We start from the raw sequence: 19,785 nt of genomic DNA on the forward strand, positions 1-19,785 counted from the left end.
GGGCCTGGGCGCCGGATCTGGCAGATGAGGAAGGAGATAAGGACTGGCCCGTCTCCATTCCTTCTGACAGATCCACCTGCGAACCCCACGAGTGCAGCAGCCGCTCTGCCTCGGCAAAAGCGGGGCCAGCACCGCGAGGAACGCTGGTGAAGGCTCCCTCCTCGAAGAGAGCCCTCCGGGATCGAAGCGTCCGCACTGGCAAACGTTCGCAATGCGGGCAGCCGGCCCCCTCGAGAGCCGACTCAGCGTGCTTCGATCCCAGGCAAGCCACGCACAGCCTGTGTGTATCCCCGCTCGTAATGTAGCGAGTGCAGGGAGGAACACACAGTCTGTAACGCGGCTTGAAATCGCCCTTCAAATGTTTGGTCTTTTGCTTCTGCTTAGGCATATTGAGCTGTTTTAGCGACAGACAACAATAAATAGGACCAACAGGACAGACTTTTGCACATGCACACACAGAGCGCTTGCTGACAGATTCGAAGCTGAAGCCAGCTGCACGGCACGTGCTTTTATAGCTTCCTGGTCGCTACGTCACCCCGCCCGTGACGTCACGCCTTTCCGATGGACTGATTGCACACGATATTCAGAGTCGGTCTCGTCAGGGACGTTCCCCAAAAGCGTTTCGACGCAGCTCGAGTTCCTGAAAAGGAACTATTGTTTTTCTTTTCTTTTTTATAACCCTTTTGGTTTGCGGGAACACAGGAAGTGTATTCATAAACCATGTTTACGTTGTAGTACCCATGTCATTATACACATTTGTGTCCTCAAACCATATATACCATAACACACACATGCACAGAAAATTGTTAGATGCAAACCTGCCAAAGATAATCTAAAGATTGTTTACACATTTTAAATATTTTATTATTTTAACTTAAGCACAAGCTTCACAATGACTACTACAAGGGTCTGTTGAAAAGCTGAACTAGGTAATCTGCAGATATTAAATGGCTAAAGTTAATTAGACTTTTACTATTGTCCTAGACTTCAGATTAGGACTGTAGGTGGTAATCTAGTGAGGAGCGAGAGGTGAAATTCTCCATTCATTCTATAGTCAGGGTAAATTCATTGCCCATACAACTACAACACATCAACACTGTGAAGAGTGAGCCATCCGACAAGTAATTCGCTTTATCTCTTGTGGCTGGTATGAGAGGCGCGGGTGTTAAAAATAACTAATTAGAGGAATTACTAGGAAGTAGGATGTGTCAGGGAATCAGCAGACTTTTAATGTAAAAATAAATTTGATCAATAATGAGGAGACTTGAAAATCCAGGCCTCTTAACATTAACAATTACTGTGATTAACAATGATACTCACAACTCATTTTTCATTACAGAGAAGACGAGATAAGCTTGTTTATATAGACTTGCTTTTCAACCAATGAGTAATTTATCATGGCAAACCCCATGAAAGCACATAACAGCCCACAGCAATTAAAACCTTCCCGATGACCTTGTGACAACTAAGGACCTGAAAGTCCATAGGAAAGGGGGTGGACGTGGTGGGGGGGGGGGGGGGGGGTTGTCCGGCCTGTTTGCAGAAGGCTGATAGGCTGAATATAAATCACAAGCAAGTTTAATGATTTTTTTTTTTTTTAATGAAGTACTTTTCAAAAAGTGTTTTCAAATCAAATTTTAAATGAAACATCTTTTTCATATGGAGTCATATGAAATATCCAGAATATACTGTTACTTGAATATTCATATAGATAATCTCACTGGTGAAACTGTTTTCTTATATATATATATATATATATATATATATATTTTTTTTTTTTTTTTTTTTTTTTTTTTTGAAAATGAAGCCTATTTTAGTAACATTAGCATTATTTCCATGACAATCCACACCATTCTCATGTGTCAGGTGTTTTTATTTATTTAGTTTTTATGTTAAAATACTTAACAGATAAATTATTTATATATATAAAAAATATAAATATGATTATTTTGTATCACTTTACATTAAGGTTTCATTAGTGTCAAATGTTAGTTAATGTTAGTTAAGTAATATTAACTAACAATGAGAAAAACATTGCAGTGTTTATCAATCTTTGTTGATGTTAGTTAATAAAAATACAACTATCCATTGTTAATTCATGTTTGCTCAGTCCCATTAAATATTATTAACTGATACAAGTTTTGAATTTAATAATATATTAATAAATGTTACATTTAACATAAACTAAGATTAATAAATAATTCACAATTATTTTTCATTGTTCATTTTAATTAATGTACTTAACTGATACTCACAAATTGAACCTTTTTGTAAAGTGTTATCAATATTTTTTCATATTGTAAATTGAAGAAATTTTTAAGTGATACAGTAGCTGATACTTATTCATCACTGTTTCTTTAGATATATATTACAGCATGATTTGGTATTTCTTTTTAAATATCATCTCTGCACTCACCCTTAATTCAAAACCCTGTGCTGCAGAGCTAAAACATGAATTGTTATCGTAATAGAGTTCCTTTACAACCATTCATTTCACTCAGTTGAGCCAGGCTGGATCTAGAAAAGGTTATGTTGCCCATAGAATAGGTTCAATTTTAACTCCATAAGACAGACATGGAAGAAAATTAATCTTTAGGGATTCACTCAGCTCACTTGTTCACAAAGTCATCTCTGAGGAGGAGAAAGCAACTTTAGGACTCTTTCTGGGTGAACTTTCTGGATGACTGACCAGTCCAAGTCAGTAAGTGATGCCGCTACAGAGTGAGTTGTCTAAAGCCAAAATCACTGTGCAAAGGAACTGTAAAGCTGAAGTTATTTTACAGTGTAACAAATGATTTAGTTTGGGCTGTTTGGTGTTCAGCCGCTAGAACACACATTTTTTACTGTGCCACAAAAACTGGGAGACTTTATCTGTATTCCTTCAGGCTCAGCCAAGGTGTTTCACATTGTTTGTCCATTGTTTCACAGATGTGAAAAAAAGTCATGTTGCCAATACTCAGACAGTATTAAGGCTACAGTATCTACGTTGAGCCTTTTTTATGTAGATCAATGAAGTGTGGGTTCTATTTGAACTCTAGTGTTTGCTAGCAATGTTTACACCAAATGATGGTTGACTTTTAGCATGTATATAGCAAAAATGATAAGTTACCATTTTATATTCCAACAATTAGAAATAAATAACATCTTAACAACGCCAACCCTAGGCACAAAGACGCTTGCCTATTTGAGATTCCATTATAGACAGTCTGCACCAGAAGGTAATGAGCCATAAAATTTAATTCAGAAATGATATTACCAAAAAATGATGGAGCGATACTGGGGCACAAAGAGGCAGCACGGACAGTGCTCATCTTTACATTTGGCTTGGTGTACTTCTATTGATCCTGCAGAATCGCTTAATATTGCCAAGGATAACACTTCCCAGTCTGCCTTTTCCCCTCCCACTTAGAGGCTACAGAGCTCAGGTACTTACAGCGCTGAATTGACCAATGTGTCTCCATGTAATTACAGGGATTTCCTTATCTCCCTCTATTTGCTGAAGCTATTCCGCTGAAGAAAGGCTGCTTCTAATGCTGGACCCTTCTCATATCTCATTTACATTGGCCGCTAATCCCAGATCCATCTTGGTGTGAGATAATGACATTAGCTTCTATCACTCGCTCACTCAGAAAAGCCCAGTAAATCAAATCTTTAGGCATGATGGCTAAGCTGAATATTTGGGCTCGGATGCACAAATAGCAAAGCATTTAGGGGGAATGTCTGCAAATGTGACCACTTTTGGCCCTGTGGACAAATAAACTCTTGTACAGCACACATTTCTCACAAGTTTATTCACTGTGTGCACTAACAATATGAAAAACAACTGTGAGAAAGTCGTAATTTAAGTTTAAGTTATTCAGACAATAAATTTGAAAGATTATCCTAATTTTGACAAATTTGTTTAATGAATTTTTGTATTTTAAGATTAAAGATTAAAGTGTACACAGAGAGCTTTTGTAAATAGGAAATATAAAAGACATGGAAGCATGGTGAACTGCTTACTGGACATTTTAATATAAATATAAAAATTATATGTTTTATATTTACATTATATATTATATACTTTTAATATATAATATATATTTATATAATGTTTATAATGGTTATATTCCTCCAAATACAGAAAAAAAATTATACATTAAATTAATATACCATAAAGGTTTCAGAATTGCCAGATGCCAGTATCTAGAGATGAAGGGTTGACAATATAATACTGATATATATTTTTCACTAATAATAGTAGTAGTAGTAGTAGTAGTAGTATTAATAAAATTATTATTATTAATAATAATAATAATAATAAGCAATAGTATATGACAAATACACACTGCAGTAAAGTGTGATAACTAGCCCCAGTCCTCTATAAATATGATGTATTTTTACAGTAAAACATTCACAATTATTTATTTATTTTTTATTTATTTGCCTAAATTTCACAAAATCACTATGTGAAGCTTACACATCTATTAACCCAGTGAGCAATCATTTTAAAATTACTGACTATATTGCCTGACTAATTTTTTTTCCCCATTTACTGTAAGAAACAGAAACATTGGTTCCAATGTTCCAGATCTCTCACCCTCAAGTTGTTCCATACCTGTATAAAGAATTTGGGTACCCAAAGCTTTTCTGGTCCCCTTTGACTTCCATAGTATTTTATTTATGTATTTATTTTTTTTCCTAAGGACATCAGTGGGAACCAGACAAGGTTTACTGCATTCCAAAATTCTTCAGCAAAAAAAAAAAAAAAAAAAAAAAAAAAAACCATTTATACAGGGTTGGAACAACCTGAGGGTGAGTAAATGAGGGCAGAATTTTGGGGTGAACTATCCCTTTAAATGGAGAGAGTGGAACCCAATGGAAGTAATGACAGGGTGGTCGGGTGTACTAATAATTTCTGTTGAGCGTGGGCCGCACAGAAAGCTGACCCTTGAAAATTAGATAGATGCAGTGGAGGTCCACTATCATCATGCAGCCAGCAACCAGCTCTTCTTATCAGTAGTGGGCTCGTTTGTTATTTATGGGGAGATATACCCCCTCATGCATTCCCTCAGCTGTCACAAGCACCAGCGCTAATGAAAGCCCTTCTTCCTGACCCACTTCAGATTAATACACCACTATACATTGAATACTTGTATAATTTCATAATTGAATCCTAAATTGATGTGTGTTCATTAGAGATACACCTACTAGCAATATTAACTGCTTAAAGATGTATTTAAGCACATTTAAGATAAATTCATATAAACTGTATTAAGCTTTGAATGTTTCTGGATACATTACAAAAGCCTTTTCTATTAGAATTTACATAGGAAAAGTGTGTATTTTAGGTGATGTGACTAGTAATTTATTTATTTATTCTCTTTTTTTATAACTATAAAACAAAATATACAATGTTTAAAATACATTTAAATAAAATAATATATATGCAGTAGTTTGGTCAAACTATTAAAAATGTATTTAACAATTTTATTATTATTATTATTAATATTATTATTATTTTACAAGTCTATTAACTGATAACAGTTAATTACTGGAAATGGAAAGATAAAACCCAGAATGTACAGCTGAACTAGTGTATTTACCATTCTCATACCCTAAGGACTTTCCACATGACCTCACAGAGACCTGAATGCAACCTTGTCGAACATAAGACCCAGAGGAAATATTCTTACTCATACTCATCCTGACTGTATCTCTTTAAAACATCCCTACAAGAAACATATTTAATGAACGAGGGAATCAGGTCATTCGAGGAGAAACTGTACAACTTGCTACTCCCACAAATATAGATTAATGAACAGTCCAGAAGATGAGAACTGGGAAGAGACTAACAAAGGCTTCCAAATGGATTGTAGAGCTGTATTCATAAAATTCAGATGAAGCAGAACAAATGTTCATTTGTCAGATGTGTGTGCAGTTATTCTGTACTCCCATTCAAATGTGATGTATTAAACCCCCCTTGAGCACAGCGCACTTCAAATTGATCCTCTCAAATTGTGACCTTTTTCTACACAGATGATCCCTAAAAAGCAGTCTTCATGGAGATAGATCAAGACTGTGCTTGTGAAAAACCATTTGTGGCTAATGACTTCAGAGTGACGTGTGGGTTCGAGTTCATGCCATCGAGTTCATCTACTTGGGGCTGCTTTGAGCAATATGGATACCAGGCCAGTAATATTACCCAGAATGCATCTGAAATGAAACCCAAACTATCTGGCATGGTGATACAAGATTTTAGTTATTGCTAAAGCAAGCATCACACTATGACTTTTGATCATGTTAAGGGTTAGTCAATTGAATAAACTTTAGTATTATAATTTATATTATATCATAACGTCTAAAGTCTCTTATGCTCACCAAAGCTGCATTTATGTAATAAAAAATGCAGTTCGGTATATTTTAAAGTGTAATTTATTCCTGGGATGTTAAAACTGAATTTCCAGCAGCATTCCTTAAGCCTTCAGAAATTATTCTAATATGCTCATTTTAAGTGTTTACTTTTTTTTATAGATTTTTTTTATAGATTAACCTCAAACTTTTGAATGGTGGTGTATATTTAAGGAGGGACTTGAGCGATAGAGATACCAGAAACTATGTAACAGAAACTATGGACTCTCTCTTTTTTAGCACTTTAAATAAAGTTGCTCCTTTACACTTAAGGAAGGTTAAGGAAAACAGTTTGACACCATAATGAGCATACTCGCACCCTAAAGAGAGCAGCCCGAAAAATGGAGGGCAGCTGGAGGAAAACCAAACTAGAGGTAATTCGTATTGCTTGGCGGGAAAGTAACCTATCCTACAGAAAAGCATTAAAAACTGCTAGATCCGATTACTTTTCTTCTCTTTTAGAAGAAAACAAACATAACCCCAGGTATTTATTCAATACAGTGGCTAAATTAACGAAAAATAAAGCCTCAACAAGTGTTGACATTAACACCATAGCAGTAATGACTTTATGAACTACTTTACTTCTAAAATTGATACTATTAGAGATAAAATTGCAACCATTCAGCCGTCAGTTACAGTATCACATCAGACAGTGCACTATAGACCCCCTGAGGAACAGTTCCACTCATTCTCTACTATAGGAGAGGAAGAATTGTATAAACTTGTTAAATCATCTAAACCAACAACATGTATGTTAGACCCTAAACCATCTAAGCTCCTAAAAGAGGTGCTTCCAGAAGTCATAGATCCTCTTCTGACTATTATTAATTCCTCATTGTCATTAGGATATGTCCCCAAAACCTTCAAACTGGCTGTTATTAAGCCTCTCATCAAAAAACCACAACTTGACCCCAAAGAAATAGTTAATTATAGACCAATCTCGAATCTCCCTTTTCTGTCCAAGATACTAGAAAAGGTGGTATCCTCACAATTATATTCCTTCTTAGAGAAAAATGGTATATGTGAGGATTTCCAGTCAGGATTTAGACCGTATCATAGTACTGAGACTGCTCTCCTTAGAGTTACACATGATCTGCTCTTATCATCTGATCGTGGGTGTATCTCTCTATTAGTTTTATTGGATCTTAGTGCTGCATTTGACACATTTGACCACAACATTCTTTTGCATAGACTTGAACACTTTGTTGGCATCAGTGGAAGTGCATTAGCATGGTTTAAATCGTACTTATATGACCGCCATCAGTTCGTAGCAGTGAATGAAGTTGTATCATATAGATCACAAGTGCAGTATGGAGTACCTCAAGGCTCAGTACTAGGGCCGCTACTCTTCACGCTTTATATGTTACCCTTGGGAGATATCATCAGGAAACGTGGTGCTGCTTTCACTGTTATGCTGATGATACTCAGCTCTATATTTCTTCGCGGCCCGGTGAAACACACCAATTTGAAAAACTAATGGAATGCATTGTCGATATAAAAAACTGGATGACGAGTAATTTCTTACTGCTAAATTCTGAAAAAACAGAGGTGTTAATTATAGGACCTAAAAACTCTGCTTGTAATAACCTAGAACACTGTCTAAGACTTGATGGTTGCTCTGTCAATTCTTCGTCATCAGTTAGGACCTTGGATGTGCTATTTGATCGCAATCTTTCTTTAGAAAGCCACGTTTCTAACATTTGTAAAACTGCATTTTTCCATCTCAAAAATATATCTAAATTACGGCCTATGCTCTCAATGTCAAATGCAGAAATGTTAATCCATGCATTTATGACCTCAAGGTTAGATTATTGTAATGCTTTATTGGGTGGTTGTTCTGTACGCTTCGTGAACAAACTACAGCTAGTCCAAAATGCAGCAGCAAGAGTTCTTACTAGAGCCAGGAAGTATGACCATATTAGCCCGGTCCTGTCAACACTGCACTGGCTCCCTATTAAACATCATATAGATTTTAAAATATTGCTTATTACTTATAAAGCCCTGAATGGTTTAGCACCTCAGTATTTGAATGAGCTCCTTTTACATTATAATCCTCTACATCCGCTACGTTCTCAAAACTCAGGCAATTTGATAATACCTAGAATATCAAAATCAACTGCGGGCGGCAGATCCTTTTCCTATTTGGCGCCTAAATTCTGGAATAACCTACCTAATATTGTTCGGGAGGCAGACACACTCTTGCAGTTTAAATCTAGATTAAAGACCCATCTCTCTAACCTGGCTTACACATAACATACTAATATGCTTTTAATATCCAAATCCGTTAAAGGATTTTTAGGCTGCATTAATTAGGTAAACCGGAACCAGAAACCATTCCCATAACACCCTATGTACTTGCTACATCATTAGAAGAATGGCATCTACGCTAATATTTGTCTGTTTCTCTCTTATTCAGAGGTCACCATAGCCACCAGATCCAGTCTGTATCCAGATCAGAGGGTCACTGCAGTCACCCGGATCCAGTACGTATCCAGACCAGATGGTGGATCACTACCTAGAAAGGACCTCTATTGCCCTGAAAGACAGCGGAGACCAGGACAACTAGAGCCCCAGATACAGATCCCCTGTAAAGACCTTGTCTCAGAGGACCACCAGGACAAGGCCACAGGAAACAGATGATTCTTCTGCACAATCTGACTTTGCTGCAGCCTGGAATTGAACTACTGGTTTCGTCTGGTCAGAGGAGAACTGGCCCCCCAACTGAGCCTGGTTTCTCCCAAAGTTTTTTTCTCCATTCTGTCACGGATGGAGTTTCGGTTCCTTGCCCGCTGTCGCCTCTGGCTTGCTTAGTTGTGGTCACTTCATCTACAGCGATATCGTTGACTTGATTGCAAATAAATGCACAGACACTATTTAACTGAACAGAGATGACATCACTGAATTCAATGATGAACTGCCTTTAACTATCATTTTGCATTATTGACACACTGTTTTCCTAATGAATGTTGTTCAGTTGCTTTGACGCAATGTATTTTGTTTAAAGCGTTATATAAATAAAGGTGACTTGACTTGACTTGACTTGACCAGAATATCATAGAGACTTAAGGTTTAACAGCAGCAACTGCATAGCAACATTTTTTATAATGGCAGTGATTTTTGATCATTTGCATAGAAAACATAACCTTGCTTAGATTTGCACTATCATGGGATATAATGGTTATTGATGGCTAATTGAAATTGTGTTAGATGCTATATTGTTTTAAGTATTAGGTGTTTGTTTTAATTATTCACTTGATCAGGTCGCACAGATATATTCACTGAAATTTCTTTGACATAATCTGAAAGGAAAGCCAAGCCTCAAAGGAGCTGGAAAGAAAATATATAGTATGTATTAAGTAGTGTCTTTTGTGCAGGAAATACTTTTATCGTCTGATCTTAATAACCCTGGCCATCATTTAGGTTAAATAAGTCCTTTTTAACTCTTCTCTTTCTTTGCACTAAGGCATGGCTCTAGCTTTAATTATGACATATTGATTTTGTAGTTAAGCCTTGTTTGGCTTAATGAAATCTTTTGTTGGCCCTAATTCTGTGTTCCATTGTCCCCCTGAAGCGCTTTGATTTTCGTCCTCACCTTTCTTGTGCCATTTGAAATATTTAATCTCTTTTTGGTCCTAGTCAACATCAATGGCTCCTTAAAACGGTCACTGTTGCCATTTATCTTCAGTTTCCGAAAGCTTGTGCATTGACTCCTGGCCAATCAATTTCCTAAATGATGTAATTATCTGCTAGTTGTTTTTTTTTTTTTTTGCACATTTAAAGTTGAGAGTTTATTTTAGATCAATTCAGACCACTTTGTGTGCAAATTGCACAATTGCATTGCCTTCAGATTTCTCATTGGAGTGGAATGCTTAAGGAGTGTATTTTTATATTTATTTATTTTGATCTTTCACTCTCTCTGTTATTTTCACTTTTTTAATCATCTCTAAACAATCTACATCTGAGTGTTTAATAATCATAGACTTGTTCTCAATAAGCCTCATGCTTTGGAGTACACATCAAATGTAATCGTTAGATTTAGTGGTGTGTTTAAACCACAAACAATATGACAAACAGCATAAGCAATTAATAATAGTGATTCTTGCCCTACTTATCAGCAGTTTTTTTTTTCAGTACTAACTGCATATGTAAGCTTGAAGAGAAATGCTTTGACTTATTTTTTTTAACCTCTAACCATAGTTTTCCAGTTCTTCAGAAAGAGACAAAATGCCGATCTTACTGGCAGAAGACAGTTAACTACTGCAGCAAAATTCATTTTCCAGCTGCCTAAAACAACTACGGCAATAAAGTACTTTAAATGTAAAATTTAATTACTTTATGTGTCTGTTAAACAAATGAAAGTATTTGTGCTACTTATGTTACTCATTTTAAAATTATGAAAGGCAGTTACTGCATTACCATTAAACAAAAAATAATACCTCTATATATCAGACTTTAGATTTAGTACCCTACAAAAGGTCTTTCCACCCCATAGTCTCCACTGAAGCAATTGTACCCCTCTACTGCTCCAGTGGGGGTGAAAGATGCTGTGGTCCCAGAAGGGAACGTCATTCTCTGGCTTTGATCTGGTTGAGCTTGGGCTGGTTGAAGAGGGGTGGGTGGTGTGTAGGGGGGCTCCGTAGGGAAGAGGGGACTGCAGGCCACTAAATCAGTGCACGCTTGTCAACATCCTTGGGCTGCGGGAATTACTCAACTGAAAATAACAAATGGCTGTCATTGCAGAGCCAAAAACCTGTGATTATAATTATCACATCCCCAGTGACCTTGCATAAACTTTAATCTCTCTCCAATGGAGCATTTAAATAGCCTGTATCTACTGGAAGGGGGAGCAGCAGTGCCGGGCCACTGGAACACACGGGATCAGTGATTCACGAAAGAGCTATCGCACTGGGCAGGAGCTGGGTGAGGGATTGCACATGCTGGAGTATCTCTTTGTGTGGTTTTGCTGCTTCTTTGGGACTAGTGCATGTGTTTGTTTTTCACAAACCAGAAGATAATAATAGGAATGTAAAGTCACAAATGATATCTCTTCAAAATCTCAATTGTTTTACAAATAAAATTAAATTAAGGGCAAATTATGACTGCTGTCCTGCTTTTCACATGTCCTCAATAATGCATTGATCAAAAGTGATAGTAAACACATTTGTAATGTTACAAAAATGTTCTATTTCAAATAAATGCTGTTCTTTTGAACTTTGCTTTCATCAAAGGATCCTGAAAAAAATGATCATGGCTTCCATTTAAACATTAAGCATCACCATTGTTTTCAACATTACTAAGAAAGGTTTCTTGAGCAGCATATTTGAATGAATTCTGAAGGATCGTGTCACACTGAATTCAGTTTTTCTCTATTTAACTAAAATAGAGAACAATTATTTTAAACTTTAATAGTTTTTTCCCCATTATTACTACACTGTTAAAAATATTCCGTAAAATATGCGGTAAAAAACCGGCAGCTGTGGTTGCCAGAATTATACCGTAAAAAAATACATTTACACTGTTGTAGGTTTAACGGTATTACTTTATATTTACAGTTTAATACCATAATTTAACTGATATAATATTAATATACAAACTTATTGAAGCACTGAAATCTGTTTTGTACCTTTGTATTACACTGGTAACCACCAAAAGCAGGTGGTGATGAGAGAGTCACGTGGTGAAACAAAGCCCATCACAAGCAGCTTTTAAATAATAAGATACATAGAAGGTGCACGGTGTCATTGACACAAGCACTAAACACCATCATGGTGAGACTCATTAAACTGAAATATGCAATAAACATTCATTTAACAACATTTTATGTAACATACAAACCTAATAAACATAACAGATGAGAAAAAATCAAGAAGAAACATAGTTATTTAAAAGAAAAAACATCAAATTCAAACAAAATTTGAAATGCAACGCAGAGAATTCTGGGAACGTAAGTTTACGGTTTTTCCCTGTAAAAGGAAATAACCGTTTACCAGTAAACAGGTTTGTACTGTAGCATTTTCACAGTTTTTTACCGTTAAAATCACAGTCATTTTTTACAGTGTATTTTACTGTATTTTTTAATCAAATAAATGCAACCTTGGTAGTTATTTTATTTTAAAAACATTCATCTCAATGACCCAGATGAATTTGCATGGTAGTATATTATGTATATGAAACATGAATATTCTTCCAAGAATAAATTATCCAAGACGCTGTCAACATTCATATTAAAGCTCTATACTCCTACTACTGTATGTTATAGTTTTTTTTACTTCTCACTAACTATGACTTTCCCCCCAATAAATTCCTAATTTGCTGCTTATTAATAGTTTGTTAGGAAGTTTTTAAGTTTAGATATAGGATAAGATTAAGGATGTAGAATAAGGTCTTGTAGAATAAGGCATTAATATGTGCTTAATTAGTACTAATAAATAGCAAATATTCTAGTAATACGCAAACTAATAATCCTCTAATTAAAACCTAGAAGAGAAGACAATGCTGAATAAAGTCATAGTTTTTGCTATTTTTGGACCAAAATTTATTTCAGATGCTTCAAAAACTGTAACAGACCCTCTGATGTCACATGGTTTACTTTGAAGATTTTTTTATTACCTTTCTAACCATGGACAGTATACCGTACACACAATGGAGGGACAGAAAGCTCTCGGACTAAATCTAAAATATCTTAAACTGTGTTTTGAAGATGAACAGAGGTCTTACGGGCTTGGAACGACATGAGGGTGAGTCATTAATGACATTATTTTCATTTTTGGTGAACTATCCCTTAAAGTAGACATCTGACTGTAGTACTTTTACTTGTACTTGAGTAAAATTTAGCAAGGGGTATCTGTACTTTTACTCAAGTAATGAAGCTGTGTACTCTGTCCGCCCCTGACTGTTAGTAGGCTATACCTATTTTATGATTGATCATGCTAGCTACCTACAGCATTCGAGTCCACAAGCATCTAAATAATGACAGCCTGGTGAATAATTTGCATTACAAAAAGAAAAGAAAAATCTGAGAAAAGAAAGGTTATTTATGATTACGTATGGCTGCCCATTGCATGGCAGTACATTTATTTCAGTAATTCGACTCAAAATGTGAAACATATTAAATAAATGCAATGCACACAGTCTGGAGTATTTTAAGTTAATTTATTAATAATTCTTTTAATTTTGCTTGATGATTTTGGCTCAAATTTAACAAAAATTCACCAATTCACTCATCTCAACAAATTAGAATATGGTGACATGCCAATCAGTTAATCAACTCAAAACACCTGCAAAGGTTTTCTGAGTCTTCAAAATTGTCTCTCAGTTTGATTCACTAAGCTACACAATAATGGGGAAGACTTCTGATCTGAAGGTTGTCCATAAGAGAATCATTGAGACCCTTCACAAGGAGGGTTAGCCACAAACATTCATTGCCAAAGAAGCTGGCTGTACACAGAGTGCTGTATCCAAGCATGTTAACAGAAGGTTGCATGGAAGGAAAAGGTGTGAAGAAAAGATGCACAACCAACCAAGAGACCCGCAGCTTTAAGAGGGTTGTCAAGCAAAATTATAATGACAAATATATATATATATATATATATATATATATATATATATATATATATATACACACACACATACACACACACACAGTGCATGTTTTGTTTTAGTTTTTGTTTTCCAAGCTCATTTTACCAGTTCCAAACCACATCAATCATAATAATTTATATTAATTTTGTCTTTCAATAAACTTTAAATTATATAGAATTGTCCATGAAAGATGGAAGTGAAAAAAGTTTTCCAGTAAGTTTTGGAAGATCATATTTAAAAATGATCTCCAAAAACTTATAAGAAGATGTGGTGCCGGTCCTTTAGAGTCACTCTCAATGTCTGTAAAGCATATAAGAATCAGCCTTAACATTGCAATTTCTAGTATTGCATTCGTATCATGGGCATTTAATAATTATTGACTTTTCAGAAAACTTGCTTAATAATAATAATGCACTCCTGAATATAAGATGTTTTTCATTTCCATTTTCATGGTAATTTTTATTACATTTATAAAGGATTAAAGACAAATTTAATTAAGCAGTTATTATGATTGATGTGGTTAAAAAATTAGAAAATTGTGCTTGGAAAAAAAATATGATAAGAATATTAACTTGCATAATAATTATGCATGAACTGTATATATCTTTACTTGGATTTTGCAAATCACATGACACCATTAATTTATCTAATTTCAAAGGTGTCATGTGATTTTCAAAATCCATGTAAAGGTACCAGCATAAACTCTGGTCAAGAAATGCCTAGTCACACAAGAAGAGAATATTTGATAGACATGTAAGGTATATAGTTAATTTTGTTTTTAACAGTCATTTATATGCAGATTACTTATGGGGAAATTTACTTAAATAGAAAGCTATTATTGTATAATACGGCTTTGTTTCCAGGCAGCTGATAAAACCATTGCACACTGATTCAGCTGTCAGATAAGAGCTTGCCAGACTGTGAAAGTATTAACCAGTTCTGCAGTCCTGTTTACATTATGTATCACATGATTATTAAAGTCTCACTCTCAGGCAACATGCCCCCCTGACCTATAGTCAATAGTTTTACCACTTAGATTTAGTTTTCTATTAATAACAAAATCTTGAATGTCACTGTAGCCTGTACAACTTCAGTAACCACTCTCAGTTCTGTGTTTGTTAGTACTTACTGTAAAAAGATGACGTGATTTGGCAGTTTGCCTCAGGGTCATGGTAAGATATTTAATATCTCTTAAATTCTTTATTGTGTTTACACAGCATATGTACTGTATACTTATTTATCTGGCAAAATATATATAAACGTAATCAACAGTCAATTGCCAATTCAGCAATTAATGGGCACAATATCCAAAGCATTTAAAATCATGTAATTAAATTCTTTATATAGAGAGAGAGAGAAAGAGAGTGTAACGCTCAGTAAGATGAGTGAAGTGTTTTGACATTGACATATCCCACTAGAGGGCAGCAAACTGTACTGTAATGTTGAACTTTGAACAGGTTTAATGTTTATCTTTATGGGACATACAGTATTTTTACAGGTCTTTTTGAGTCTATTTATTTACTTATTTATTTGTTTGTTTTATCACGCATTAAATAAAAATCATGACAAAAATCTTTTCATTCATGACAAAAATGTCAGAATGAGCAATACTTGTTGCAGTATTTTTTTTAACGTTAGTCATTGTCAGTTCATTTTAGCTCAGTCATAAACCATAAATGCATCAGTAACATAGAAAAGTAATAGCTCACTTCTGTTTAACCAGCCACATATTTGTGATATAGCACAGGTCACATGTTTCATGTTTTCAAACAGTATGTTTGTATGTATGTATGTATGTGTGTGTGTGTGTGTGTGTGTGTGTGTGTGTGTGTGTGTGTGTGTGTGTGTGTGTGTGTGTGTGTGTGTGTGTGTGTGTGTGTGTGTGTGTGTGTGTGTATAAAGAAACGTGTTACACACACTTTTGCTGCTATTTTGCTGATATTAAGTCATCATTATGTTTTGTTAGGTTTAAGTGTGGGTTAAAAGTCTGTAACATTAATTACATTTGTAAGTACAAAATATAAGTACAATGTAAAGGTGTATGTACACAATAAATACATTGTAGAAAATGATTAATTTCAAAATACGATTTACAGATACGCAATATACAGTGGCACTGGGGTTTGTTCAAATCACTAACTCCAAGGCAAAGTTCAGTTCTACTCTGCACACAGAGCTCTTGTTCAGTAAGGGCTCTGTTGGCCCCTTGTGGCCCTTGAGACAACAGCCAGAGTTGTAATAATCTTACCTTGATGCTTGACTCTCGCAACACCATGTTAATAATAACATGTAATACATTCTGATATCGCTTCAATATGAAACCTGCTACATGGTATTAATTTCACTGTCTGTGGCATCCTGTGACCTGTGCCTGCAGTTATTGCATAGAAACCTACAGTAGATAGCAGCATGCTCACTGCAGATGCTGTAGGTATTGATGTTGGCACAGGCACCATTACTTTAATGTATAGCTTTTAGATTTTGGTTTCAGCTGTGTGTTTCCACGTACCAGGTCAGTGTGTGTGTGAGTCTATATAAATGAATTGCATGTGCATGCCACCATTTCAGTGGTCTCTCACATGACAGCGAGCATGGAGGACTAGGGGTCAAGTGATTTGCCCCCGGGTCAATTGACTGCAGCTCTTCTAACTTCCAGACATTAGCTGGAGTCCCCTGGCAGCAGGATCCTCCGCTTTGATGAGATTTAGCTGGACTCATTCTTAATGTGAAATGAAGACCCTAAAATTTGTTTGTTATGAAAGCTCTTCTTTTAAAGTCAGTTTATTAGAACACGAAGCAGGCTGATTTGGGCCTGTCTATTGAAGTATGCTGTTCTCCTGTATGGATTTTCTCTCATTTTGTGTTTTTCTCTGTAGACATATAAATAGATACAATAGCAAAGGGTTGGTATTCAATATTTTCTCAATTTCAGTGGCTTCTATTCGCAGAGAAAAAAAATAAATTCTTAAATGAAACAAATAGTGTGAATAATTACAATATCCAAGATATTGTAAAAATAATTTTGTATTTTTACTGAAATCATACTAATATGCTGCTTGCTACATAATGTGTTGAAGTTCATTGCTTTACACACACAGATTAACATTTGAACAAACACAAAGATAGATACAAACACGAACAGCACACAGCTGTATTACCAATGCATTAAATAATAATGTTTCAACAAAAGCTCAAGTTAATTTCCTCCACTGAGCTTTTATCTTGGTTTGGTGGTATATAAGACACTTTGGCTGAGTCATTTATTACTTTTGCATGAATGAATAATGTCAGACTTATTCTATTACCCCAAGCTTTGTTATAGTACTGCATTTTAACAAGCATTTCAGGTATAAAAAAAAAAGAATGTTATTCTATACATTGAATGTCTGGGGGATCCAAAATCACACTGGACACCAGTTACTTTCCTTGAATTGACAAACACACACACACACATACACACACACACACACACACACACACACACACACACACACACACACACACACACACACACAGAGACATTTGAACTCCAGAGAAGAAAATGTCTAGAATGAAATCAAGGTGCATAAATATGGGCATTAAAATAGATAACGAGAATAAAAATGAAAATCTATCTATTTCCTTTTGTGGTACATGGAATAAATATAAATATAAATATAAATATAAATATAAATATAAATATAAATATAAATATAAATATAAATATAAATATAAATATAAATATAAATATAAATATAAATATAAGGCTTACAGAACCTTATTGAGAAAGGTTTCAACAAAGTTTTTTCAATAAACCATAAACAATTGTTAAACATGCACAGTCATAAACAATTATTGCATAAGACACTTTACAAGCAGCAGACAATTAAGGTCAGTAGAAATAATTTAGGACATTAAAGAGACCTTTTACTGACTCTGAAAAACACCAGAAGATGACCAGGTTCCCTGCTAATGAACATGACATAGTCCTGCTTAAGCAGTGCAGAATTGCAGAGCATTAAACAGCAATGTCCATAATGTAAGAAGCCAAAGGCAGTGCTACAGAGAGACAAGAAGGACAGCTGATCCTTGTAGGCCATGAAGATGAGATATACTTTAGTACTTAAAGCGGCTGGTGGCCACACCAGATACTGGCTTCTACTTTTGATCTTTGTTCAAAGTCACAATATTCTATTTCTTCTCGTCAAATGTCTGTGAAATTTTTTTATTTTACATTTCGGTTATTTTAAATATTTATGTTAATACAAAGATATGCATATGTTAGTTAAATGTGAGAGGACATTTATTTTTTAGCTAAATGTATTTTAAATTTAGTTTATGCCTGCAATGGCATGGTTACTTTTTCAAAGCAATGGAAAATGTGTTGCTTTAGCAAACACTAACAATTATGTGATTAGATGCAACTGCTGCGGTCTTTATACAGTTTGTGAACTTAATATGCATTGTGAAATTGTCACTTTGTTGGTTTGTATGCATCTCTGTGGGGCCTGGCAGCAACAGGGTTTGTTCAGCTTGAGAGACAAAGGTCATTCTGGGCTATCAAAGTCCTCCTTCTGACCACTGACCACATCACTCCTGAGAAACTATCAGATTTCTCTCATGTTGCACTTTCCAGTTCAGAAGCTGAACTAAAAGAAAGCAGCCAAGCATGCTCTTTTACAGCCATATCCAAGTAAATTTGCTGCGAGATTAAAGTTTCAGTCTCTGAAAAAAAAGAAAAGCTATTACACAGCTCTTCTTTTGTTGGTAATATCAATGCGACATGCTCCCTATAGGGTTTTAAGTTCCTGGTGTGGCAAGGAATCCTTTTAAATGCAGATATGTAATTAATTCTTCATGTTTAGGGAATTAAACATATCTTAGAATGCAGAGACCGGTGTGAAAGCGCTGTAATTTTATTATGTGGCAGATAAAAGAATGCCATTGACCCCCACCTCCCTGGTACGCTGTATGCTAGCACCATCACAAAACACCCTGAGCCACTACAAATTCATTTCAGACAGTGAAAATGCAAAGTCCATCTTATGATAATAGAAAACAATCACAATCAGGGGCACTTATTCTCCAGGGTATAGTCTGCAGTCAGCATAATGTGCCCAGGCAGGCGCAGTGAACATAAAGCGGTTTTCAGAAACAAAGAGAAGGAGCAAGAGTGCATGCCAACACTTATACATCACAGATATATTATTAACCTTCACACAGCAAGGTACTCAGAGAGAAACAGTCTACAGAGAACTAATTTCTGGCCTGTTGCAAACAGCTGTGTCTTTCACTCAAGCAGTATTACACCTGAGCTAAATTGAACGCTAAAGAAGAATGCAGTTGCAATAAGTGTAGCATGTCTTATGCAGGTGTATAGCTGGAGCTCAGTGTCTTTTTTTTTATTAATAAAAAACAAATTAAAGGGTGAAGGTTTTTCCCCCCATTTGCTAGCTCTGGTTAATGTCTTGTAATTGACTCTGCAATTTTCTAATTGTGATTGCCATTTTAATTTTACTCTTGACTGTGCAACTAACAGTGTATAATAATTATAATGGATTGCATATGGTGTACCTGTATGATTCAGCCAGGCTTGAACTTAAACCATAAGTTAACCATTAGGAAACTAAAAGGCTGTGATCAGTTTTTGCAGATTCTAAACTTTTAGATGAACTGTAAATGGATAGTTAAAAAGGATTTTAGGTTAAATTGTACAAGGGAAAGTTTTTCCTACAGTTTTTGCTTTCACAATTTATTTTAGGTGACAAATACATTTTTAGAAGTACAATTTTTCTGTGTAGCCTCTCAGATTATTGTGTGGTTATCATGCATGCA

This window comes from Carassius carassius, chromosome 29 (genome assembly GCF_963082965.1).
Source record: "Carassius carassius chromosome 29, fCarCar2.1, whole genome shotgun sequence".
Taxonomy (NCBI): Eukaryota; Metazoa; Chordata; class Actinopteri; order Cypriniformes; family Cyprinidae; genus Carassius; species Carassius carassius.